Source organism: Balearica regulorum, chromosome Z (genome assembly GCF_011004875.1).
Source record: "Balearica regulorum gibbericeps isolate bBalReg1 chromosome Z, bBalReg1.pri, whole genome shotgun sequence".
NCBI lineage: Eukaryota > Metazoa > Chordata > Aves > Gruiformes > Gruidae > Balearica > Balearica regulorum.
Genome location: NC_046220.1, coordinates 38,455,389 through 38,481,724, shown reverse-complemented (window position 1 = coordinate 38,481,724; position 26,336 = coordinate 38,455,389). Strand labels below are relative to the sequence as shown.

At 39.6% G+C, this 26,336-nt stretch overlaps 1 protein-coding gene across 6 annotated transcripts in view; it reads left to right on the top strand.

The window, feature by feature from the left end:
* Nucleotides 1-26,336, top strand: part of SPIN1 (spindlin 1) — a 59,946-nt gene that overhangs the window by 8,741 nt on the left and 24,869 nt on the right. For 2 of the 6 annotated variants that reach the window (XM_075740537.1, XM_075740539.1), the window contains exon 2: nucleotides 7,725-7,782. The exons of the other annotated variants lie outside the window; for them this stretch is intronic. The gene's annotated coding sequence lies outside the window, so the exon portion shown is untranslated. The remainder of the gene's footprint in view (nucleotides 1-7,724; nucleotides 7,783-26,336) is intronic. 6 annotated transcript variants of the gene reach the window in all.

The window sequence follows — 26,336 nt, the reverse complement described above, 5'->3', positions numbered from 1 at the left end:
GAAGGAGGAAAAGTGGGGAGATGAGTTTGCTGTGAATAAACATCCTAGTTTTCAGTCATACCTAGGCCTCTAACCACATTTCTAGACTTTATGTTTGGGTGGGGGTGGTGCAAGGTTAATTATGAAGCAGGAATCACCATAAAAGGCAGAGGTGTGGTTGTCTGTTCTTGTGTGTGCTCTGTTTATCTGTAGGACAGACTTCTAGAAAGCCTCACCTGCTTTTATGGGGAAGGATATCCTGCCTTCTGAGATCCTGTTTTCAGTGGAAGATATCTCACTTTTTTCCTTTTTGAAATTTTATTTCTCCCCTTCTCTGCTCCTCAGTTAATTGGACTCATCCTTGTTTCAAGTACCACAGGACAACTTAATTCTCTTTGCATATAAGTCTGTGCATTTCCAAAAGGAAAAGGGATGTGGGTTTTTTTTTTGGGGGGTGTTATTATCAATACCTACATTGATGCAGAATCTCAGGAAATACAATTAAATGTTTATGTTAGCAAATCTAGTTCAAGTCAGATACAATGCTTTCTGGGGAGACAATTAGGTTATGAAGCTAAAAAGAGAAAAGTCTGGCTGTTGCTTCTGCAAGTTCTCACTCTGAAGTCCTATCCAGATGAATTTACTTTATCATTTCACTTCTATTTGTGCTGCATGCACAGTGAAGTAACTTCAGGGGTTTTGATCACAGCTTATCATCAAAGTCTCAGAAAGGAAAGTATGGTTGCGGGACAAGCAAGGTATGGTAGGGACACAAGTGACTCCAAGGTGGTCCTTATTATTGAAGTCTTCCTTTTTGCCATTATTTTGTCACCTTTCTGCTACTACAGAACAAGAGGAATTAAGTGTTTTGAGGAAGCTCCTTCTAAGGAAAAAATGTCATATACTCAAAATCATGCAGGTGTTCTCTTAAAGTACTTTTTTTTTCCACAATCCAGTAAATAACTTTTCAGAGTAACTTCAAACAGTTCTTCATCGTCTTCACTACTTCAAGATCCAGTTCGTTTTATGACTATGTAGATACCATACTGATTTCAAAACTAGTACTTTGTGCATTTTTTTCTTCCATGTTTTAAAAAGCACCAGCAGTATGAGGATTGGTCTGTTCTGATGTCTACTACTTTTAGGGAGATTCACTGGTTTCACAGCTTGATTTTTCTCTCCCTGTTGTCCTGCCCCCCACCCCGACTTATGGAGGATGTTTTGTTTTCCACCAAAAAAATCTGAAAGAACTGTATATAAGCAAAGAAAATACCGATGTCACAATGCTGATGGTTCTCATCTCTTATAGAAAAAAGTATGAATAGCAGTTTAATAAGTTATCATTGTCCTTGCTGATGAATCCAATGTTGACTGCAGTACATAAATTATTAATAATAATTAATAATAACAATCTTTATCTTTTATCTATAGCTATACTCTTTTATAAGTAACAATTTTTGGTTTATGTTTGGAGGGTTGGTGAAAGACCAGTACTTTAGGACAGGCTGAGAGAGTTGGGATTGTTCAGCCTGGAGAAAAGGCGGCTCCTGGGAGATCTAATTGTGGCCTTCCAGTACCTGAAGGGGCCTACAGGAAAGATGGTGAGGGACTGTTTATCAGGGAGTGTAGTGACAGGACATGGGGTAATGGGTTTAAGCTGAAGGAGGGTCGATTTAGATTAGATGTTAGAAAGAAATTCTTTACTGTTAGTGGTGAGTGGTGAGGCACTGGAACAGGTTGCCCAGAGAAGCTGTGGAGGCCCCCTCCTTGGAAGTGTTCAAGGCCAGGTTGGATGGGGCTTTGGGCAACGTGGTCTAGTGGAGGGTGTCCCTGTCCGCAGCAGGGGGGTTGGAACTAGATGATCTTTAAGGTCCTTTCCAACCCAAACCATTCTATGATTTGTATTACAATGCTGAATTTTGTTTTCAGTGCCTTGCTGTTACTGCGTATTGTAACTTCAACATCTATTGCAGCTATTCACTATTTAAAGCTGATACTCTGTTTAGGTTGAGATTCATATTAATATTGTAGAGAGTGAATGAATATTCTGCAGTTGGTCTGGAAAACTGAAGATCACGTTATTGGTTAGTAGCCATGGCAAGAGACTTGCCATTCTTAAGTGTGTGCTTTCACTTAAGTGATTTATGTTTCCAGTGTAAACAGTTACTTGAATGTGTTTGAGAACTGTTTTAATCTAAGATAAAAAGGCTGAAAGGGAAGAAAATAGGTAAGACAGTTTCAGTTCATGACTAGTTGCTCAGCTTTTTTGAGATGCAGGTTAAAGGCAAGACATCATTTTCCCTGAGTCCTTTTTTCAGGTGGGTTGTGGGGTTTTTTGCCTGATCATTGCAAGGATAGGATGAAAATTACTATTGATTTACATTGTCTAATCATGTCTAAGCTTTTCTTAAAATCAGGTCTGTAAGGAGAAATTTTTCTGTGCTTTGAGTATGGGCGTAGGGTCTCTATCACTGTGATCATGGTTCAGTTTACAAAATGTTTCATTGCAGAAATTCCTAACAAAATTATTTGTTCATTTTCTTGTGACTAGAGGAGGTCTTAGTTTCCCCAATAACTTCACTCTAATTCCTCCCCTTACTCCCAGCTAATTTAAGAAAGAGAACATTATTTTTACCAGAGTAGCGGCAAGTCAGTATTTGTGTCCAACAGAGACCCAAGTTGAGACCTGTGATTCATTAAACAGTGTTATGATTGTAGTTACTGTGGTGTTGATTATAGTAAAAGTTTAGGTGTGCGTGTCTCAAATCCACAAATAAATGGGCTCATAGTACAGCTTGTCATAGTTCTGTTTGCGTACAGAGCTAATGTGGGTAATTCTTTTCTAACCTGGTCACTTTAAGTATTCTGTGGCCCTGCTTTTTCTTTTTTTTAAGTGCTGACTTACTACTTATTTGTCAATATCCTTATTGGTTACTTAGGTTCGGGTTCATAATAATTAAATTTTGACTTTCTAATCAATGTTGTGAATAATAGTTTGTCCTGATAAGCATTTTCAATGCTCATGTGTTTTGTCTGCTTTAAACACTGATAGGTAGTTGCTGTAGCACAGATCTTAAGTATTGATCTATAATTACTTGGCTTACTTCCCCACACACACTGTTTTTGGTGTCTTCTGACCCTCTCCCCCAAACTGGTGGCGTGCCACTGCTCATCTTGAAGACAAATAGTGATTATGTCATGAGCAAGTTATAAAACAGCTGTAGAAATTGGATGTAAACAGTAAGAATCAGTGATTGTTAAAGCATAAACTGTCATGTCTGAATGCAGGAAGCAAAGTATGTTCTTTACTGTGAGCTTTCATGAATAAAGTTGTAGAAGCCTGCTGCATTAGAGAGAAAAAACGTTTCAAGTATGTCAGCAAAATACTTGTTCTTGCAAAACTTAACTGATGTCACAAATTCTTAAGCTTGGCTTAGGAAAATATTTTAATTATGCTTCTTTTCAATTTAGTGTTGGAGTGGCATCATCCAGTGTACTAGGCTCTAAGGGCTCAGAACAGTGTCACAACCTTACTGCTGTGAGGGGTTACATGTCGGTAAAGGTTCAGACTGCTGAGGAGACAAATCCAGGTTGCCTTCTAATGAGGTGATTATAGGCTTGGTGTAGCTCCTTCCTTGACAGTCCTACTTCCACCCAACTGTGCAAAGTAGGTATACGTACAATAGCAAACTAATGTCCACACGGTAATGTTTGAATATAGGAAGTAAAGAAATAGTAGCCACTGGGTTCCAGTGGGTAAAGAATTAAACTAATCAAACATCAGGATTGCCAATAAATGTATGTTTAATAAGCATCTAAATATTCACTAATAGTTACTATGTTAGATCTAACCTTATACTTGCAGAAAAAAGTCTGTAAAAACTTAATGGTAATAAAACTAATAACACAAATAACACTCAACGATTGCAGTTAAGGCAACTGGCAGTGCCATACGGTCAAGGATCCATGGCCAGGAGGATGTCTCTGCTCTAAGATCAGCTTTTATAGAGTTGCTTTACCTCCGCGCAGTTACTTGTGACTTATGATCTGAAATCAAACTGCAAGATCAGACTTGCAGCCTGTGCTCCAAGATCAAGTCACAAGCCACAGGTAAGGAGCTTTTCTGCTTTTTCACTGTGAACACTTGTGGTTTCACATACCAATATGCATCTGGTCAGTGCACATCATCCAGGAGCCCTTCTAAGAAAAAGGAGGGGAAGGGGGCGGGTTGTTGGTCACCACGCGCAGGTCTGAGAATAATTTGTTACTTATGAACCACAGACTACTGGTGAGCTAAAAAGCTTGAAAGTGGTTTGTTAAATGGCAGATTTTTTTTTTCCCTCTTAAAATAGGATATGAAATACGTATTCCCTCAATATTGGAAGGTGTGTGGAGCAGCAGCATTGCTAGCCTGGATTGTTGAGAACTGGCTGTTTTACACTTAAAATGTCACTTAGAAGGATCAGCCAGCCTCCTAAAGAGATGTGAACCCAAGAGTTTGATTTGCTGTGATTAATTAACGTAACTGACTTAGCTAAGTGCAGTAACTTACCACTCCATTACCTTCTAACAGTAGGGTTAGGTATGTTTGCTCTGAGCTTGGTCTTCCAGAATGTTTGAGCAACCCTTTTGACTTTGGAACAATGTTTCTCAGACTAACATAATAGCAATTAAACCTAATCTTCAAACAAAGGCTGATGACCTAAGTATCCCCTGTGAGGAAACGTTTAAGCAGAGAACAGATACATGTCTTACTTTTTCAAATAGACATTTCCCTGTCTGGTTTCCAGAGGCCTGTATTTGTAACCGTTACTAAACCAAGTAAACTTGCTTAAGATTATAATAAATTATTTGGATCAACTCCATCTTGCAAGAGCAGGAGTAAGATCAAAATACTTGCATTATAAAACTTAAAGTTCACTTGCATTTACCATAGAATTGTAGCAAGCATATGACCTGTACAGTAATAAGGTGCAGCTGCCAAATCCTGGGCAGTGGTTATTTTTGTGCATATGTTTTTTTGCATTGAGGTGAAGAGGAGGACAGCTACCTATCAATAAGGAGAAGCTAAGCTGCTTCATATTTGCCATGATGCAAAAGTGTGCAACTTAAGGCAATTACACTGACCTGTGACAACTTGTTGCCCTGGTGTCTGTGCATGTTCTTGCCCTGTGGTTAAATGCAAGGTAATTTGCAGTAGACTGAACAATTAGAAGTGAGTTAAAATTTACCTTTGGATAAAGGCATGCAGGGAAGGTTCTTCTGGCTTTGAATAAATACTAGGTCTCTTCTACACTTTTTTTTTTTATAAAAGCATTATCTTGTAAGATATCTTTAAGCATGGAGGGCTGTGCATTTATTAAATGATCAGTCAGTAAGTTGGAACATACACAAGGCTTACTCAGTAGTTTTGCATTGTCTGTAAGGAATTAAGTGGATGCTTTAAAAACTTGTGCTTTGGAGTACTGGTATATTGTGTAAAGTCACAGGAAAAATTGTAACAATGTGGTGAAAAGAAATGAAATCATATATTAACATTACTAAGTGATAAACTTTACCACTGTTTTTAAAGCTGTTTGGCTAAACTCTCATACCTATTCATGGTGGTTCCAGAGTAGAAGGACTGAAAAATACTGAAATTGAACTATGCCTTCTGTTGGCATGGGCAAATCCATAATAAGCAAAAGAGATTGTGCTTATCCATGCTGCTTGAGGGAAGAGGAGGCTAGAGCTCTAAACCCTTTAAAAATGCTCTATGCATGTGTCTTTATTGTTCTAGTACTAAAGGCATGCATAATTTTGCAGTAATAGGCAAATTTTTTTCAAAATTAGTTTTGCTGTGCCAAAGAATGACTGAAAGGTTTGTGTATAGATAAATGTTTCACTTCGCAGCTGTGCGAAAGGAAATAAGCTAGAAACTGCTTTTTATTTAAAAACCTGTACATGAATTAATGTAGAAGTTAAAATTTTATGTTGACAAGCACATTCTGTTTTTTAATGAAGCTGTTGCAAGCTCATTTGCCACTAGACAATTCTCTTATTCCTTCTTTAGCTTGTTTCCTATTCAGTAGAACAGCCAATGCCTGTGTCTTTCATACCAAATTTCAGATCCAATTTTTTGGATTCTTATGTTCAATTTTTGGTATGTATTGTTTGGACTAATATGGGAAACAAGGACTTTCTCAAAGGACAAGCACATGGCAAAATGTCATTGAGTCCCTGTCCTGGTTTCAGCTAAGATAATCTTCTTCACAGTACATTGAGTACAAGGCCATGGTTTTGATTTGTGCTGAAACAATGTTGATAATACAGAGATGTTTTCGTTTTATATAGAGATGCTTTTGTGGTCATTGAGCAGAGCTTGCACAGAGTCAAGGTCTCTGCTTTTTACACCGCCCCACCAGCAAGTAGGCTGTGGGTGCACAAGAAATTGGGAGGGGACACAGCCAGGACAGGTGACCACAACTGACCAAAGAGATGTTCCATACCATACAACGTCATGCTCAGCATATAAGGGGCTTGGGGAAGAGGAAAGAAAGAGGTGGGCAGCAGCGTTTGGAATGATGGCATTTGTCTTCCCAAGTCGCTGTTACGCTTGATGGAGCCCTGCTTTCCTGGAGATGGCTGAACGCTTGCCTGCTGGTGGGTAGTGGTGGATGAATTCCTTCTCTTGCTTTGCTTGCGTGTGCAGCTTTTGTTGTACCTATGAAATTGTTTTTATCTCAACTCACAAGTTTTCTCACTTTCACTCTTCTAATTATCTCCGGCATCCCACCAGGAGGGGAGTGAGCAAGTGGCTGCGTGGGGCTTAGCTGCCAGCTGGGGTTAAACTGCGACAATCCCTTAGCCAACGATTATTGAATCTGGTTGTGATACTGCTAGAGTGGGAGGCAGATGAAATAAGAAAGTATTACATTTAAATCAGTTTAAGTTCAGGCAAATGCTTAATACCTAGCTTTGCTACTGATGAGCCCTAAAAAACAAACTAAACCTGCAAGGCTTTATGGAATACATATTTGGAGAACTTAAACTTTCTTTTGTTTTCTGGGTTATTAATTTATTTATTCTTAAAGTGGCAGGCATATAGTTGTCCCTTCCCCCAAAATGTGGAAGGAATCTCAGAAAGCTACTTGTATTTAGTATGAGACTGAACTTCAAACCTTTAGTTGAAAAGAGGTTTAGTTTGTTCTTTTTTTTTTCTTACTGCATTCTAGATATGGCATGTGTATGTCATTTCCCACTCCCAACTCCTTTTACTTGAGGAATCTTGTTTTTCTTTAATTATTTTGTCACTTTGGTTTTGTCAGTGTGCTTTTTTCATTGTGCGTGTTAATGACTAGTGCTTTTCCCTTTCAGGCAAAATCCCGTGTCTATAGTTAATTGTAACTATCAGCTGATGTATTGATAGCTTATCTGGCTTAGTGAACATGTGGTATGGTTGCTGTCACTTACTTCTAATCAGCCCATATGACTTAATGCTTACAATTTAAAGGTTAGTGCTCTTGGATGTAAATTCCGTAACCGCTGATGCACAGTTATTTTAGTGGTGGGTTATAGGCCTCTCCTGGCCTTTTTTCTTTCTCAAAACTGCTCCAGGAACATATAGAGCAGCACATAATTAAGCATAATGAGGAAGGCTTTGATCAGAGGTTCCCAGACTGGTTCCAGTTGATTCAAAGACCCAAACAATGGGAGAAGCCTTGATCTGTGAGCTGTGGACCAGCCAAGATGATAATCTCTTGCAGGTGCACCTGTCTGTTCATCAAAGGGAAGATCAAGAACTTCAAAAACCTCTGGACAGAGGTGAGCTAATTCCTACACAACTGTACTGGTCTGAATGATGTATCCACTAATGGAACTTCTTGTTGTCTTTTATATGAAAAACAAAAGATGAACAACAGATAAAGCGTGATAATTGTACTCCTTTCTTCTGATGCAAGTGAAGTTACTCATCCCCTTTGACGTTCTTTGTCCATCTATTTTAATTCCACAAATGGAAAATTTATCTGGCCTCTGGATAGCTCATTTGGTAGCAGAGGGGGAAGAGGATTTGGTTTTATATATCTGCAATCCCAGTGGTATTGCTGCAGTGAATTGACCCTGGCTGGCGGCCAGGTGCCCCCCAAAGCTGCTCTATCACTGCCCTCCTCAGCTGCACAGGGGAGAGAAAATATAACAAAAGGCTCATGGGTGGAGATAAGGGCAGGGAGAGATCACTCACCAATTACTGTCACGGGCAGAACAGACTTGACTGGGGAAATTAATTTAATTTATTACCAAGCAAACCAGAGTAGAGTAATGAGAAATAAGACTAAGTCTTGAAACACCTCCCCCCACCCCTCCCTTCACCCTGGGCTCAACTTCACTCCCGATTTCTCTCCCTCCTCCCCCCAGCAGCACAGGGGGCGGGGAATGGGGGTTGTGGTCAGTTCATCACACGTTGTCTCTGCTGGTCCTTCCTCCTCAGGGGGAGGACTCCTCACACTCTGCCCCTGCTCCAAGACGGAGTCCCTCCCATGGGAGACAGTCCTTCATGAACTTCTCCAATGTGAGTCCTTCCCCTGGGCTACAGTTCTTGACGAACTGCTCCAGTGTGGGTGTCTCCCATGGGGTGCAGACTTTCAGGAGCAGACTGCTCCAGCATGGGTCCCCCACAAGGTCACAAGTCCTGCCAGCAAACCTGCTCCAAGCCTGGACCCTTCTCTCCACGGATCCACAGGTCCTGCCAGGAGCTTGCTCCAGCATGGCCTTCCCATGGGGTCACAGCCTCCTTCAGGTGCCTCCACCTGCTCTGGCTTGGGGTCCTCCACAGACTGCAGGGGAATCTCTGCTCCACCACCATCCTCCATGGGCTGCAGGGGAACAGCCTGCCTCACCGTGGTCTTCTCCAGGGTCTGCAGGGGAATCTCTGCTCCTCCTTCTGCACTGACCTTGTTGTCTGCAGAGTTGTTTCTCAAATCTTCTCACTCTTCTCTCTGACTGCAAAAACTACTGCTCCTTCCCCCTCCCCGCCTTAACTCTGTTATCTCAGACGCGCTACCACTGTTTCTGATGGGCTTGGCCTTGGCCAGCAGTGGGTCTGTCTTGGATCCGGCTGGCATTGGCTCTGTCAGGGACACAGGGAAAGCTTCTGGCAGCTTCCCACAGAAGCCACCCTAGTAGCTCCCCTGCTACCAAAACCTTGCCATGCAAACCCAAAACATTCCACTCCTCACCTCTGTGAATCTCATATTTAACAATTATCATTAAAATCCATATTCATTACAGAATATTCACAAACTTCAATCACATTAGCAAAAAAGAATTCCCAACACTAAACTCAGAACATCATCACAACACTGAACAAAAGTAGACAGCTTACGCACACAATCCACCCTTCATCCCTTCACAATTAGAGTAACAGCAATTCTCAACCATGATTACATTCTCTAGCTATGTTCAGTTCATGTTTTGCCTCTTCTTACCTCTTCCAGTTACTCTCCTTATCTCAAATTCCTTGTGCCCCATGTTGGGTACCAAAAAGGACTGTGGTGGGTTGACTCTGGCTGGAGGCCAGGTGCCCCCAAAGCTGCTCTATCACTGCCCTCCTCAGCTGCACAGGGGAGAGAAAATATAACAAAAGGCTCATGGGTGGAGATAAGGGCAGGGAGAGATCACTCACCAATTACTGTCACAGAACAGACTCAACTTGTGGAAATTAGTTTAATTTATTACCAAGCAAACCAGAGTAGAGTAATGAGAAATAAGACTAAGTCTTGAAACACCTCCCCCCACCCCTCCCTTCACCCTGGGCTCAACTTCACTCCCGATTTCTCTCCCTCCTCCCCCCAGCAGCACAGGGGGACGGGGAATGGGGGTTGTGGTCAGTTCATCACACGTTGTCTCTGCTGGTCCTTCCTCCTCAGGGGGAGGACTCCTCACACTCTGCCCCTGCTCCAGCATGTGGTCCTTCCCACGGGAGGCAGTCCTCCACGGACTTCTCCAACGTGAGTCCTTCCCACAGGCTGCAGTTTCACAAACTTGCTCCAGTGTGGGCTTCCCATGGGGTCACAGCCTTTTTCCGGTGCCTCCACCTGCTCCAGCGTGGGGTCCTCCACAGACTGCAGGAGCATCTCTGCTCCACCACCATCCTCCATGGTCTGCAGGGGGACAGCCTGCTTCACCATGGTCTTCATCACGGGCTGCAGGGGAATCTCTGCTCCAGTACCTGGAGCATCTCCTGCCCCTCCTTCTGCACTGACCTTGGTGTCCGCAGAGTTGGTCCTCTCACATCTCCTCTCTCTGGCTGCAAAAACTATTGCTCCTTTTTTTTTTCTTCCTTCTGCACTGTGTTATTCTAAAGGTGCTACCACCATCACTGATGGCCTTGGCTGGCAGCAGTTCTGTCTTGGAGCCGGCTGGCATTGGCTCTGCAGGACATGAGGGAGGCTTCTAGCACCTTCTCGCAGAAGCCAGCCCTGTAGCTCCCCTGCTACCAGGACTTGCCACGCAAATCTGAAACAATTTCAGAGATCACTCTGTTTATTGTGTTCATGCAGGTACGACAGAGGCTGCATGCTGTGCAAGTTCCTAAAGTTCAGAGAACTGTATTAATTTACTGGAGTGTTTTTTTTAGTCATAGAATTGCAGAACGGTTTGGGTTGGAAGGCACCTCAAAGATCATCTACTTCCTACGCCCCTGCCATGGGCAGGGACACCCTCCACTAGACCAGGATGCCCAAAGCCCCATCCAACCTGGCCTTGAATGGGAGGGGGCATCCATAACCTCTCTGGACAACCTGTTCCAGTGCCTCACCACCCTCATAGTGAAGAATTTCTTTCTAACATCTAATCTAAATGGACCCTCCTTCAGCTTAAACCCATTACCCCTTGTCCCATCACTGCATGCCCTTGTAAACAGTCCCTCATCAGCTTTCACTTTAATGACTTCTGTACCCAACACATAAATAACGCTGCAAATTTAAAAGTTGTGGAGCTGTGTTAGCGTATTTTATGGACAATTATATTTTCACAGGTTCTACGGAAGCGTAGTATTTCTGATTATTTTCACGATTTTCTGCCATGCTGAAGGATGATTCTTTTTCCTGTTAGTTCAGAGTTGTTCTCTGAACAGTTTTAACAGCAATATCAGTTACTGATGGTCTGGAATGATGCATATTTGTCTACAACCATTTTTAGGGATATCTTACTTTCTGCTGAGTTTACATTTTCTTTAAGTAACTGTTTGCCAATCTTTTACTACTTTTTAGGAAACAGATTTTGAAAAATAATAGAGAATTGCCCTACATCTTGGATTGTTTTGGTCATTAGAGCTAATAAGCCACATTTCATTTCTGCCTGTCTGAGGGTTGAGAAATGTCCAGTCAGTCACTGCTATTGAAAATTTGTAAGGGCAAAATGGAGGAGTTCTTGCTGTTGAAGTTCATTGGGTTAATCGTTTTTTGTCTTATGTTCATGATGCAGGTATTGAAGTGTACTTATGGATACTGGTAATATGTGGTGAGTTTTCAGGTGTTTGTGTATACCAGATTGCCTTTCTGGAAATTTGTTACTACCTCATCATTATTTACTTGTTATGTTTTTTTAAAAATTACTGTATTTTAGCTCCATAAAGATCTGTAACAATGATTACAAGAGCTTTTGTGAATTTTTAGAAAGAAAATGTGTAATCTCTTAGAACAGAAGTGGCTTTCTTAAATACGGTGAAGTATCGTGAGGTAATTGTATTAGAACAGACATTGATTTCATCAGTCATCCAGCCTTCTTCAGATGAAAACATCGCTTGATTTAACCTACTTATGGAAGCTGTAAGTATAAGAAATAAATTGTAGGTATGCAGTGAGAGGTAGTTTTTATTAGGAAGGTTAGTTTCTTCAGCTGTGGAAGATTCTTATGGGTATAACTTGTTACATGATCTCCTGGGGAGTTCTGATAAACCATGTCCTTGGATTAGTTTTCATTCAAGTTCCATTAGTGATTTGAAAGATAAAATGGAAGGATGCTTACAAAATCTAAAAGAAGAATTTTAGGCAGCATACTTTAAAAATAAAAATGGAAAGTATAGAGGAATAGTAAAAAGAAAACACAAGGCTTGGAAAATATGCTTTAGCTATAACCAATTTAGCCTACCATCAAGGAAACAGCTTAAAATAGATGATCATTTTGAGGACTTTTTTAAGTCCTGCTTCTCTAAGATGCTATTTTATTATACATGTTACATGAAGGGGGAAAACATTTATTATCTGTCTTTGAAGCCTTCAGCATACAGAGTAATTCAGCAGTATTTGGAAAATCTATAGATGAATAATGTAGATATTTTTAAGAAAACTTGTTTTTTTATGAGTTGGTAACAATTTTTTTTTAAAAGCTAGTAAAAGAAAATGATGATAAAGGTCAAATACAACTTAAGAGTTCAGTTTAGTTAGTCGGGGGGGTTTGTGTGGTATGAGGTTATTTGGCATAACAATTTTTTTTAAGAGTGTGGGCGTGTATGGATCATGTTGTTTACTGTTGAGGCAAAAAATGTTGTTTCAGTGTTCCCCAAAAAAGCTAGAACAATGTTTTCTTAAGCCCTATGAAGAGAATTGTATGGTGTGATAAGTTCATCTTGCTTTGAGGGCCAGTATTATTTATCATACTATATTAGGTGACTGGACTACCTACATATTAGTAAAATTAAGTGTTAAGTCTTGCAATAGAAGAAATAAAATCTTCCAACTTGTCAGTGAAGTTGTAATTTAATTGCCAGTGTCCTGGGGAATTAAGGGAAGAGAAAGCAGAAAGGTTTCTTTTCAACCAAGTCTTACTCTTACAGCAGAGACATCAGCTCAATCCCCAACACTACAAATACAGAAAAGCATCCCTTTGTAATACTTTTCACAGAAGCAAGATCACATTAAATCACACTCTTACCTTTTTGTGTTATACTGGGTTAGTAGGAGACCTCAGCACAGGAACTTGATTCTAGCCAGATTTACAGGTGGATAGATGTTAAATATGATGTAAATGGAGAGTTTTCAAGTACACGATTGCATAAGCTGAGTGTTAAAGCAGGTGATCTGGAGAACTTTTTAGCATTGACATTTAAACTTAGAAAAGTTAGCTTTTGCTTTAGAGGACTAGCAAGACCCAGCCTTAGATAGGACTATTTTGTAAGGAGGTGCAACTCACATGCATAAGGCTGAATTACAATAATTTTTTCATTAAAAAAAAATAATCTACGTTGCATTGCTAGTGGAATGAGCTGCCATGAGAAATACTTGTGCTTCTGATGGCCTTCTAGAAACAGTTGTATTTGTAGAGAAGCTCAAGATGGATTTTGCAATACTTAGATCCTATTAAAAACAGCACAAGAGGGAGATGCTGGGTTGCTGAAAAATTGGGCCAAGTGTTCAGTGCATTGTCCACAGCTGGAATATTTGGCCTCTAAAAGGATATTGGCAATGCCTGAAGCATTTCTAATACCAGTAGTTTTTGTTGTTACAGGTTGCACACAATGTAAAGTAGAAGACATCGTGTTTTAATTGTGATAAAAGATACTACTGGAAATAAAAAAACTGCAAACAAGAACTGTTTCTGCTTCAAAAACTTCTTTAGCTGCAGAAAACAGGGAAGAAACTCCCGCGTAGTTAGTAGTCATATACTTACATATCTATACTGTTTCAACAAAGCAATGAATAGTAAGCAGGTCAGAAAGAATGGTGTTATGTGATTACCTTCTGTAAGAGGGAAGCTGTGTCCCCTGCGTGCATGGAACAGGAATGGATTTCCTGTGCATCTACAACTGATAGCCTTACTTATTTTGTTGACTCTGACAATAAAATAGGAAAAATTTTTGTGCTTTCTGTAGAAATGTTGGTTGTCTTATTCTGTATACCTCAAGACTGTTGCTTACTTAATGTATGCAAAGTGCTTATCAGTCATATGCGATAATTGTATTTTGTGCTCAGCTGTAGTAGGTGAAGTTCTTCCTGGGTTAAGAGCTGTTCTGCTTTTTAAACCCACAAGGTGAAGAGGTCAGTTGAATTAACCAGTATAGTTCGTTCTTTTGCTGTACACAGTTGTGTATGCATGGATACACATACTTGAAATTTATTCTGGCTGGTGCTTGTTTTTATTAGCTGTCTTCCTAAGTGTTTGCTGCTGAATGGAGAGGAAAATCAACTCTTTTCAGTTGCGTATTCACTCATCAAGGGAGAAAGGCTGGTGAAGTTACGGCTAGTAAAGTGTTTGGCCAGGCTTTGCTTCTTAGCATTATTAACTAATTTTAGTCAATTTGCAGAATTTGTTAAAATTACTTATTTTAAACGTTTTTTGAAGGAAATTTTAAAAATGCTTCCAAATCCTGTGCCACCTTTTTGTTCTTAAGCTCTGCCTAGTAGTGTAAGATCAAGTGTATGGGCTGTTGAGTTTTGTGTATTGTAATGGAAAATACTGCTCTCGTTTAAAGTACGAAGGCAATAGTTTGGATAGCCTAACTAATACTTAAAAACTTTTTTTTAAACTTAAAAAATAAGAAATTGGAGTTTACTTGCTTATGTGTGCCCTGCGTTTTGCTGCTGGCTGGATTAAACTGTTGAATACTTAATGAAAATTATTTATGACTTAACTTGTCAAGTATTAGTTAAAGCTTTCTAACAAATGTGGTTCAATTAATGAAAATTCAGTAGTTCACTGCAGTGAGTGTTTGTGAACTAAAAAGTGCTGATATGTTAGAAAGCATATTCACCTTTACATTTTCATTAAGGTAGTAGCTGATGAACTGAATTTCTGCTGTAGGGCTTTTATTAATTTGGATGGCCTAATGAATTTAATTGTAAATGAGAGATTAATGGGCGGAAGGTGGAAAGGGACCACTGGTTCTAAAATTTTGAGGAGAACCGCCATCTACTAATAAAATGTTGGAAAGAGCAGTGTGTAGGAGCTGGTCGAAATACAGTAGTGTAAGATTAGGGATTAAAAATGGCTTCCTTCTATTGCATTTTTGACTCATAGAGAGATCGTAGGTCTGGTGGGTTGACCCTGGCTGGAGGCCAGGTGCCCCCCAAAGCTGCTCTATCACTGCCCTCCTCAGCTGCACAGGGGAGAGAAAATATAACGAAAGGCTCGTGGGTGGAGATAAGGGCAGGGAGAGATCACTCACCAATTACTGTCACAGAACAGACTCAACTTGTGGAAATTAGTTTAATTTATTACCAAGCAAACCAGAGTAGAGTAATGAGAAATAAGACTAAGTCTTGAAACACCTCCCCCCACCCCTCCCTTCACCCTGGGCTCAACTTCACTCCCGATTTCTCTCCCTCCTCCCCCCAGCAGCACAGGGGGACGGGGAATGGGGGTTGTGGTCAGTTCATCACACGTTGTCTCTGCTGGTCCTTCCTCCTCAGGGGGAGGACTCCTCACACTCTGCCCCTGCTCCAGCCTGGGGTCCCTCTCAAGGGACACAGTCCTTCATGAACTTCTCCAACGTGAGTCCTTCCCCTGGGCTACAGTTCTTCCTGAACTGCTCCAATGTGGGTCTTTCCCATGAGGTGCAGACCTTCAGGAGCAAACTGCTCCAGTGTGGGTCCCCCACAAGGTCACAAGTCCTGCCAGCAAACCTGCTCTGGCATGGAATCTCTGCTCCACCACCATCCTCCATGGTCTGCAGGGGGACAGCCTGCCTCACCATAGTCTTCTCCACGGGCTGCAGGGGAATCTGCTCCACCGCCTGGAGCATCTCCTGCCCCTCCTTCTGCACTGAACTTGGTGTCTGCAAAGTTGTTTCTCACATCTTCTCACTCCTCTCTCTGGCTGCAAAAGCTGCTGGTCCTTTTCTTTTTTTTTTTTTCTCTTAACTGTGTTATCCTAGAGGCGCTACTACTCTTGCTGATGGGCTTGGCCTTGGCCAGCGGCAGGTCCGTCTGGCATTGACTTTTTTGGACATAAGGGAAACTTCTAACAGCTTCTCACAGAAGCCACCCCTGTACCCCCCCCCACTACAAAAACCTTGCCACACAAACCCAAAGGAGCATGGTCAGGAAATGCTTCTAAACAAGGCGTATAAGAATTTTGTCATCAGTGGGACCGGTGCTGTGAGTCTTCCTATGGTTCGGTTTATGCTGGAAGTTAGTTCATGTTAGAATTTGAGAGGGCTTTTTTGTAATTGCTTTTGACTGCCTGAGATCAGCCATTAGAGACTTGCATAAGAGACTTGCATCTCTTATTCTGGACGCATGCTTTAAGCTTTTTGGAGTGAACTTCTGATTAAAACTTCAATCAAAATTGCTTAATTGTCTTCATGATGATATAACTAGGAAAAATAGGGGTTGTTTTCTGCAGAAAGAAATTGTAGCCTTCTTGATCCACTATTTTAACCTTTAGATTAGAGATGTGAAAGTGAAGAGTATAGAGAGTCTATATATCTTTGGTAAGAATATAGTGTGTTTTTACTTAAAAAAAACCTAGTTAACTTCTAATGAAGAACTTCAACTGTGAACAAAGCAGCACTGAGCAATTCCTTGTCGTGCATACTTAGGAGACACCCACTGGGGTTTTACAGCAGAGCTGCTTAAGTTCCTGTGTATGTTTTCTCTCAATCCAGTGTTGTGTGGGCTGGATAGCATTGCAGCCATAATTCGGAGTGTGTCATTCGTTGTGCTGCTGAAGATGACCAGTGAGACTTTTTCTGTTTGTATTCTCTGTTCTGCTTTATGTTTTCTTTTTAAATGGTTTTGTTATTGATGGAAATGCAGAGTTTTTCAGAGATGACAGCTAAAAGTTATTTGTGACAAGTAGCCCTCAGTGAGAAACCAGAAACCACGAAGAGGCCTGTACTGCAGATAGTTTTGCAAAGAGGCTAGGACAGAAAAAAGTGCTGCAGTGATCCCAAGAGAGTAGTGGTATGAGGAACTATGTTAAAAAAAAAAAAAAAAGGCAGCTGATTGAACTGGTCATTGTCAAATGACTGGAGGAATTCTATAGAGTAATGGTAGGATGACTTACGTAAATGCAAGGAAGACTGGAGAGTAAAGTCAGGGAGAAGGATAATGCAGAAAGAGTGTAAGTTTAGGAAAAAGTGAAAGACTTCTTGGTTTGCTTAAATTCAGTGTTCTGGAGTGGCAGATAGCTTTAGGAATCATGGTAGAGTGACAAGTGGTTTTCACAGGTGAAGAGACCTAGCCAATCTGGAAGGGTAACTGGTGTGTAATAAATGTGGGCAGAGCCAAGCTAGATGCTGACAGTGACACAGACTTCTTCACCTGATACCCTCAATAGAAGTGCTTGAATGTACATATGCAGTATTAATAGTCACTTCTGTTGTGCACTTGTTAAGGCTTATGTCACTTCTAGAACAGTATTATCCAGGTACTTAAAATGTGAAATGCAAGATGAGCAGAGCTCTAGAGAAGATGGAAAGAATTAATTGTGGTTTTGTAAAGAGTCATATGTGATTTGAGTGAAGCGAATATAATGGGTGTATGACTTTGCCTTTAACATTTAACTCTTACTCAATAGCAATGAACTGTGGCAAGTTCTATGGATCCTACTAGGAAAAAAGCTTGTAATTACTTATATGCTTTCGAACATGAGAAAAATTTCCCAGAGTTCTGTAAAATAAAAAGCTTAAAAAATTAAAAATAATTTAGAAGCTTTTTTTAACCTATCAAACAGTGTATGCAAAAAAGTTGAATTTAACGTTGATATTTCCAGGTTTTGATTTCTGAATTGTACTTTTCTTAAATCTAACGTTTAGATAAGGTTCAAATAGTTTAGATTGTACACTGCTTCTTTGCTCTGTGTTTAGTTTGCATATTCTTGGGGCAGATTTTCTTTTATTGCTCTGAAATAAGAAATCTAAGTAAAATCTAAACATTAGTTACATTGTTATCTTGGAGTTTCAACAGCTTGGGCTATAACAGTTCATATTGCAGTTCTGTAATTTGATTATGGTCTGTGTTTTCCAGTGTTCTTAGAAGCACAGAATTTGCTGAGACAAGATCAAGGGAAAACTTCACTGCCCATGTTGTGAAGCAAGCTTATCTATCAGATTTCATTGATCAAAAACATATGTACTGGGGTTCTTGTTCCCACTTTCATTTCACAGCTCTTACTCTCTTAAAAGAATGTGAAGTCATAGTTTTAGGCAATTTTGAATGTATAAAGTGATTCTGATATAACCCAAGTGATGAAGTTTAGTTACAAAACTTCTACTTAATATCAGTGTCAAAATTGTCACTCTCTATTATTTGGCAGTTACATTGCTGCTGCATGAAGTGTTGATGACCCTGGGGCATGTCACTCTCTGAGAACATTTACAGATCCTTCTATGTTAAGTGGCAGAGACATCCAGTTCAATTTCATAACTTCTGGGTGGCAGTCTGTGTAGAGTAACTGCTAATTCTGTGTAGCATTTAACGTTCTTCTTATTGTCTAGTTATGGTGCTCTCTAAAAGTAGTCCTCTGACCATTTGTGAAGTCAGCAAGAATATAGATGTGGCTCACTTAACTCGTTCACAGTTAAAGCACTTTCAAACCTCTGATCAATTCTACCCTTTATCTTTATCCTATGATCTTAATTTCATGCTAGAAAAGAAGTCGCTTTATGGGAAGCCTTTTATGCATTGATCTTGTAGCTCTCTAGACTTCTAGACTAGGGTTTCATTATCATAACCGCACCTTAAAGCTTCCCACACAGTGATTTCTTGAACTACTTGGGCAGATATTGGAGTTAATAGTGGAATTTCTTACAGGTTGTATTGAGAATCCTACCTAACTTCCAGGAAACTGTAAAAGATCCTTCCAGGTCTCTGATGGATCAGGCTTCAGCTTGTGCTTTTGTTTGCTAAGAATCTTCGGACAACTTGTTCTAAGGGCTTTTTTCATGCCCCACTGAAGAATAAACAGAAAAACTAGACTGGTACAACCTGGGGCTTCGTAACCCTGAAGGTAAATACCAGTTCTCTTATGATGTGTTCGTACATATTTAAAATCTTAAGTCATGTGTTCAAATATGCTGAAAGTGCTATCATCCACATGAAAGGTTCTGCAAAGGAAGAAAGCCAGATATTGTCTCTAAGGGGTACCCAAATGGCAGATGAAAACAATGGTATTGTGCAAACAGGAAGAGATTATATGGAGATTGGTGGGATGGAACTGAGAGAGTAAGAGGGGAAAAAAAAAATATGAAGGGCATACAGGCTGCACTACAGTATCTGTGCCTAATTTTTGGCTGCTGTTATGATCAAAAGTTATGCTAACAACCTGTAATAGCTTTAATCTAGATTGGGGGGAAAAAAAAAAAAGGTAAATTGAAATATATCTGAGGTACTTCTGTGCTTTCACTGTACAGATGTTCAGATAGCTATTTGTCAGATGGCTATTAGGCTCCGCCAGGCTAACAGCTGACCTGCTAGTTTAGTCATCTCCAGGCAGCTTATCTTGGATAATTTACTGTTTACTCTCTGCTTCCACTTGTGGCCCACTGAGTAAAATCTTTCATATTTGTAAATGCAACGCATTTCACGGGGAATCCCTTGCAACTGTGTTTAAGGTATGCCGCTTGTGGAGACTGCTGCGTTTTCAAGGCCAGATTCCCACATTCATGTTGGTTATGGAGTTTATACTGAGGACAAGAATAAAATGTCAAGCCAGCCAGATGAGAAGGAGATGACATCACTGTGATTTGTAGTTGACCAGAAAGTCTGAAATAATCCTTTGATTGCAGTAGGATTTAGACGCGCTTTAGAAAGTGCCACCTTGGTATATTTCTAAAAAGTACAAGTTCAATTCTAGATACCTAAACTTTCAAAAAAGTAGTTCTTACTGTCTGCAGAGGCTTTGCCTCCTTCAGAGCTTCATTTCTAGACAGCTAAATTTAATAAGCAATTTCACTGATGTGGTACTAGTCAGATCCAGCAACTGTTTTCCTGGGCTGGAAAACATTTGGGAAATCTCACATTTTACAGTTGTTTTTCACCTCTGGATTTTATTTATTTTAAGAATTCAATGCATACTTCTGTGAATGTTTAAGACAAACATCCTACTCTTCTTTTTTGGGTGCTTAGAATTACGTTCCTGAAATTGATCTCTCTCCAGTAATCCAGGGCTTGTCAAGGAACAGATGCCAGCAAAATATGTCCAAATGAGATATAGTGTGTTCTCCCTGTAATTAAGAGCAGTTGTCCAGGATGGTAGTGTCAAATGTGATTCCTCTGGATTTTGGGGGGTTTGTTTTGTGTTCTTCCATAGAAAGTGAAAAATTCTACTTGATTGGGTTTTTTGAGTCCCAGGTTATTGAAGCATGTGTGCTCTGATGCACACTAGAACACACTTCTGTACCTTGCATCTCCCACAGTAACTACTTACGTTATCATAAGGGTAATGCAGACAAGGCTAAAAAAATGTTTTATAAGCTTTTTGAGGAAATAACATCTTGTTAGCATTTAACCTATAACAGTCTTTTAAATCAGAAATAGGTGCCTTCTGACATGGGTGCTGCGAATCCTGTGTTCTCCTGCTGCCTTTAATGGTGCTTTTATTACAACTTAGAACTGTAGTGTGGGAGTTCTGAAAATTAATCTTGCAAGATTGTACTCTGATGCTTGGAGGGTGAAGTCCCTGAAATTAAAAAAGAAAGTTTGTTTAAAATACCATTTTATAATACTGCCTCTAATGAAGTTCTTACTGCTGCCTTTACAAAGTGGCTGAATTATTCACTGTCAGAATTTATTTCAAATTACATCTGCTGCAAAAATAAGAGGTCTTAAATGCTAAATTGAATTAAGTGTGGCAGACTGCTTTAATGATGTAAGTTTTGAGGAAAATGCAGTGGAAATAAAAAAAAAACCCTATACTGTTGTCTCAGTAACAGCTATGTTTTGCTAATTCAAGAGGAAAAAAAGCATGGTTAGGAAACATTGAGAATTACACTTTCAAGATTTCTCTCTGGCTGTTCTTACATTTTTTTTCTTTTTGTGTGTAAGAATTTTGAGTGCTGTCTTCAAGAGTTACAATTTGTATGTATTCTTGCAAAACTGTGCTAATGCTTCAAGTTAATTACTATTATTTAGAAAAAAAATAAATAAATCCACATTTCACCTGAAACACTGTTTCTAACTCTAGTAGAACTACCTGCTGAAAGATGGTTTACACAAAACTTGTTCAAACTGTTGCCTGAGATAGAATACTTCTGAAAAAGTAGTAGTATCCTTTGTAAAGCTGCTCCTCTAATTCTGAACTATTGCGATAGTTCTTTAAAGTAATAATACTCTTGATAGTTCTTCTACTACAGAAATTTCAGGAGTTTTAGGATTCCTAAATTACATCAGCTTCCCTGGTTTTATGCTATAATAGTTCTCGTCTTCAGAACTTATCAGCAAACCCTTTTTTGCTCTATATTAGGGTAAATAGTCTGTCCATTTATTTATGCTAAAATGTTTTAACAAATTATTATTTATAAATAGAAACTGCAATGCACTGTCTCTTGCATTCTATATTATCAACACAAAGTTAAAAATACAGGATTTTGCTGAAAGGTTAAAAACATTTTTATTCAATTCCAGAATCATCATGAAGTATCATAGTCTGATCCCAAGACTTCATTGAGTGTACGCATGTGCTGCTTCTTCTTTAGCAGAAACTGTACAGTATTTGCAGTCCTATTCTCAACTTGAATAGACACCCTTTCAACAGGAAATAATTTGCACGAATTTCAGATTCTTTCCATCTTCTGCTGAATAATCTGCAGTTGCATCACTATAGCATTGTAGCATGAAAGTAACTTAAAATTACATTTATGTTTTTATATCTATCATAGAATGGTTTGTGTTGGAAGAGACCCTTAAAGTCCATCTAGTCCAACCCCCCTGCCATGAGCAGGGACATCTTTCACTAGATCAGGTTGCCCAAAGCCCGGTCCAACCACATATATGTGCATTTGTGCGTGTTTGTATGTATGCACACACAGTTTCATGCCAGTGCTGCTTGTTTCTGTACAGTTGTAGACAAATAACACATCTGTGGGTCGGGGAAATACTGCAGAGGCTTTTTAGGGAGGTGATAGTAGTGTTTGATTTGGGGTCTTTCAGGTCACAAATCCATAGTTGAAATGTATTGCTCTTCATGGCTGTTGGCTGTAACTCACTCTTATGTCCAGAGTTCACATACTGTAATGTGTCTTCTCAGGCACCAGATGTTACTATCCATGCAAAATCCTAGTGATAGGATAAAAAAAAAAGTTCTTAATAACAAATATACTAGATGAGCCTTTAGGATACTTCAAAACGAATTTGGAATTTGAATGGCTTACAATTCCTATACCACAGGAAAGTGTTTGGGGGCTTTTATTAGGGAAGAAAAAAAAAAGCAACACAAAAAATGAGCATATATTTTTATTCTCCCTGTCATTTAGGATGTAAAATTTTAACATTAATGTTGACTTTGGGGAGGGGGGTGCATAAGACTGGCATAGTATGATCCTTTCTGTGCATATGGTAAGAATTAGGGAGCCTAAATAACATAGGTGCTTCATCCAACTTGTTAGTGCTGAAACCACAGTACAACTTCAACTGAAACATGTACCAGCAGTTCTGAGCTGAGTTATGGAAATTAGAACATTACTTACGAAGGAATCTCTTCAGGTGATGCATTCCCTTTCAGAATAACTTTTTTCCCTAGAACAGTCCTGTGGCAGTGTCGTGACGTGCCAGTCCCCATCTGAACAGCTATCGGTGCAAACTCACAGCAGGGGAGTTGCACGCAGGAGAAGTTTTGTGAGGGGAGCGAGCGTGCTGGAGCCCGGCAGGTGGTGCCAGCAGGCCTCCTCACTGCTGCCTCTGGCAGCGGGAGCCGGCCTCCTCAGCCTGCACCTCGCCGCGAAGGGTGTATGATTTGCAGCTCTGTATCTATCTAAGAGGTCCAAGCAACACATGCTACTACCTTCCTTCTCCTTCCAGACTCTTACCCTAAAAGCATTGCCTCAGCAGATGTTCTGATAGTTGCCTTCTGTGTTCATGATGGTAAAATTTAGAGACGTTGCTTAGGAGTGAAGCATTTAACTTTGTGAGTTTGGGCCATTAGCATTAATGATCACAACTGTCATCTTGTGCTACTGACATCCCTCTTCCATGGATAGTACGGTCATGAAGCTTTCACTAGAATGCAGTAAACAACATGGTGCTGCGTGTTGCAGTGAAATGCATGTAATTTAGTGGAAAAATAAGCGTGAAAGTTAACTGAGAGTTAAGCTAGAAAATTATTTTAGGTGGTTACACTTATTTTCATTGAGTTAAAAGCTCATATAAAAACATTTTATTGTTTCTGAATAACTAAATTCATAGAGGGGGGTTAAGCTCGTTCACAGTGAAAGCTGCTGCAGTCTGTGCGCGTGCTGATTTTTCTTCCTGTTGCCTTTATACTGCAAAAATAATTTTTTAACACAGTTTTATTTTCTTCTGTCTTAATATCATATCGTCCTCCCTACTCTGATAGTGTGATTGTACTGTTCTTATTTGTCCTGGTTTTGGCTGGGATAGAGTTAATTTTCTTCCTAGCAGCTGGTATAGTGCTGTGTTTTGGATTTAGGATGAGAATAATGTTGATAACACACTGATGTTTTTAGTTGTTGCCAAGCAGTCAAGGACATTTCAGCTTCTCACACTGCCCTGCCAACGAGAAGGCGGGGGGTGTACAAGAAGCTGGGAGGGGACATAGCCAGGGCAGCTGACACAAACTGGCCAAAGGAATATTCCATACTATATGGCGTCATGCTCCTTATAAAACTAGGGGAGTGGGCTGGGAGGCAGTACAGCTCAGGAATTAGCTGAAAATCAGCTCCTGGTGGTGAGAAATTGTGCTGTGCATCACTTGTTTTGTATATTGTTTTTTAATTGTTATTATTCTCTTCTGTCCTATTAAACTTTCTTTATCTCAACCCATGAATTTTACCTTTTTTCTTTTCAATTCTTTCCCCCATCCCACTGCGGGGGGGGGGAGGGGGCAAGGGGGGGTTGTGTGTGTGTGTGTGTGAGTGAATGGCTGTGTGACTGTTTTAGCTGCCTGCTGGGTTAAACCGTGACATTATTAAAACTGGTATGACTGATAATTTGCAGTGCTTATGTTTTTAGTCTTAACATTTTTTTTCTTCTAACACTTAACCAATCTTCTGTGAAACACTCCACAATAATTAGAACACTGTTGGACAACGTCTAATTTCCACATTGGTTTTTTTTGAGTGTGCTGTGATCTAGCAAGGTTTGTGAAAACAAACAAGCAAAACATCTGGGCTGGTGAATTGTTGCAGCTGATAGTGAAAAGAATGCCTGTCTTTAAGTGAAACCTGCAGCTGTGCTGTCAGATGTTGGGGAAATTGGTGCCTAATGGGTAGATAGTGAGGCTACTCTTCTGAAAGTTACTGGTAGTCTGTAAAGATTAGTGTAACTTGTTTTGGATGTATCGGTTTGGATCCAAAAAAGCTATTTGTATTGGTTTTGCCGTATCTGCTGCTATCAACAGAATTGCCCTGAAAAATTGGTTGTTTCATAAGTCATTTTATATGCATCTGAACAAGGAGGTTCCACTCCTCCTTAACAGTATAGCTTATTGCTACTGAGTATGTCAGAAGCATGTTAAAAACTTCTTTTCTGCATTTATGTGGAGCATACCATTCTTCGAGACTTGTAATAAAACTTTGTAATAAAAGGGTTTGCATTTTGTGGGTTAATTTTTTTCTTGATCATTTTCCATATTAAGAGTTTAAGATATTTGCATGATGGCATTAAATGTGTTGTTTTGTCATTCATCATATTTAAGAATCCTAAATTTTATGGATTTGGGGTTATTTTTAATCAAGTAAGTGAGACAGTTACATATGCTTTGAAAGTCAAGATGTTCTCGAAGTACATCAGTTTATTTTCAGAAAATCAGGTTTTATCCTTCCTTATTAATATCTTCAGAACTGTCAGTGTGAAACTGAAATGTAAATTGAATTCAGAATGCTAGCTTTAGGAAGTTTCATTTGCTTTCAGTGAAAATTTTTGAATTAGTGACAGTTACTGGCTTAGTTTCTAGAAAACCAGTTTGAACTACTGAATCAGATTTTGAGTTCAGTAGCCTTGTGTCCTTATGTTCAGAGAGTACAGTGAAACACTTCATTAAGTACTAGGAAATGAATTGTGACTTTAAAAGGATTAGGAAGTAATTTTCCTGTTTAAAAGTATGACTTCAGATTTGTGGTGTAGTACTGACTGGGGACATAGCTTAAAGAAAAAAGTTAACTGGTAGAAAACGACAATTTGTGTGTGTTTTTTAGTTATCTTTATAAACATAGCTACTTAACAACCGGTGAAACTAAAATACCTACATAGTACTTTATATTTTTTATATGAGTTGGAAATCTTGGGGCGGGTATGTAATACATACAGGTGTTATGAAATACTTACAGCTTCTTGAACAACAGGTCAATGGCTTACCGCAAAAGAGTATGTTAGTTTCGAAATCTGAAGGATTTTCACAGTTTGTGGGTTGGGGGGGGGGGGGGGGGTTTGGTTTATGGTGGTTTTTTGAGGGATTTTTGGTGGGGTTTTTTGTTTGTTTTTTTAAAAGTAGAAAAGTATAATACTAGATTACAGTTGATTCTCAACTAATAGCTCTCCTGGGGAAAAAAAATTGGATCTCTCTTGTATACTTAATGCAGTGCCTGTGAGACTGAATATGGTAGTATATCACTGCAGTGCTCTGAATTTAGAGTTTGTTTGCATAATCAGTAATGCGTTTGTGCTAACATATTTTAATTCATAGTAAAATATTTTTTGTATAGTAGAAAAATTTCTTATACTGTGTTCTAGTAGAGTAGTTAAGCAGCTAATTGCTTCCTAGTGAGTCTTCAGATGCTTTTTAAAAGTTGTTGCCCTAGTATCATTCAGCATTTTTGTGTATACACTGGTAGATTTCGGGAAGAGATGAAATGTGGAAAAACTACTAAGGTCCTGTAAATGGATTTTTAACTTTAATTTTGCAAATTCTTCTGAATTCCTGACTGTGGATGTCTAAGTTAGCTCTTCCAAACATAGTACGGATCTTTCTAAAAGCTGCAATTCCTGAATGTTTGTCTTTCTATAGCTTTTTTTCCCTAAGAGTATTCGTCTGTGTTGCTCTGGTGTTCCTAGAAGTTAATGGATACGATTCATGGAAGAATTGGCAAGTGTTGTTAGATGTAAATGCATTTTTCTGCGTAACAGTTTTACCATACTTCAAGGCATGTCCTTGTATGTTCCTTTATTCTGTAAGACTTAGCATAAGGTATGCTTTTTCCCTGGGCTGGGTCGCTAGTTAGGAGCAATCCTGTTTTTAACCCCTGTATGCCAACAGACAGCAGGTTC